At 43.4% G+C, this 1381-nt stretch overlaps 1 protein-coding gene across 1 annotated transcript in view; it reads right to left on the bottom strand.

The window, feature by feature from the left end:
• The window catches only part of LOC107119575 (thromboxane-A synthase-like), a 310368-nt gene that overhangs the window by 112267 nt on the left and 196720 nt on the right, over positions 1-1381 (bottom strand). The gene's annotated exons all lie outside the window — the stretch shown is intronic.

Genomic DNA, 1381 nt, shown 5'->3' with positions numbered 1-1381 from the left:
GACTTGAGCTAACACTGGCTAACACAAAGACAGGTGATTTCCTGTAACAACAGAACAGACATTTAACCCTATACACACATTGAGTGTTTTCAACATGCAAATACCCAACAATTGTCAACCTCCAGGTGGTGGCTGGAGATCTCCTGGGATTACAACTGATCTCCAAGTGACAAGATCAGTCCCCCTGGAGAAAATGGCCACTTTGGAAGGTGGACTCTATGGCATTATACCCCAGAGAATTCCCTCCCCTCCCCAAACCCCACTCCACCCCCAAAATTTCCAGGTATTTCCCAACCCAGGGCTGACAACCCTCATAGCTACCATGGACTTCCCTGGTGGTTTCCCATCCAGTTCTTAACCAAGGCCACCCCAGGTTAGTTTCTCAGATCTGACAAGGTCAGTCTAGCCTGGACCATCATGGTCAGGGCCACTGTTCCCTCTAAGCTGAGTTAGTGCGAGTTAGCTCACAGTTTTTTAGCCTCCGGCTCACACATTTCTGTCTTAGCTCAGGAAGGAAGGCTCCAGAGCAAACTAATTTATGCAGTAGCCAAATCGCTTGCTCACAACTTTAATGCCAGTAGCTCACAAAGTAGAATTTTTGCTCACAAGACTCCCCCACTTAGAGGGAACATTGGACTCAGGGCCCCCAGTCCTTAAAGGTCTTTAAAACAGATGAAATATGAATTTATATAGTAGGATTCTTGAACACTTTTATTCAAAAAGCAGGATTTCTAACTGGCCTGCAACCAAGATGCTTCAGTACTTTCTTAACATTTATTATTCCTGCCTTGAGTAAGTCATTAGGATTTCTGTCAGGGCTTTCATAGAAGTTGCAGTCCACACACAGACAACTAAAACAGAGAGGATTCCTTGCAGCATATGTGAGCCATAGTGTGTATGTATGTGAGCATGCACTTAACATAAAGATTCATTGCCCCCTCCCCCGTAAACAGGAGCAAGCCAGACAATATACGAAAGATCTGTGATTAGGGTATTCCTGAATGGGATCTTCTTTTTTAAATGAGGAAAGGTTGGTGGGGAAAGATGATGTTTAATTAAAATAGATTCTCCAAAGCTGCAATTAGCACAGCAGGTTTGAAAAGACGGGGTTTTGTACATGTCTTCCCCCACCCCCACAGAGCTAACTGCCACTTTGGAGTGATTATTTAGAGAAGCATAGGTAGGACTAAAATCCTCTGCCCTAGCAACCCTTCCAAATCTTTTTTTCCCCATCCCCCTAGGGGGAGGTTTTTATTGGGTTTTTTTTTTCAGACTAGAAAACTACAACAGAAAATATAGGAAAGGGAACTACATCTAGGGAATAAAGAAAAAAAAAACCCACAACTACTAAAATCCCAAGAGGTAGGAGATCATACATCAG

The sequence above is a fragment of the Gekko japonicus genome, unplaced genomic scaffold (genome assembly GCF_001447785.1).
Source record: "Gekko japonicus isolate JY-2015 unplaced genomic scaffold, Gekko_japonicus_V1.1 scaffold280, whole genome shotgun sequence".
NCBI lineage: Eukaryota > Metazoa > Chordata > Lepidosauria > Squamata > Gekkonidae > Gekko > Gekko japonicus.
The sequence above is the reverse complement of the archived record's forward strand: the minus strand, read 5'-3'. Positions and strand labels throughout refer to the sequence as shown.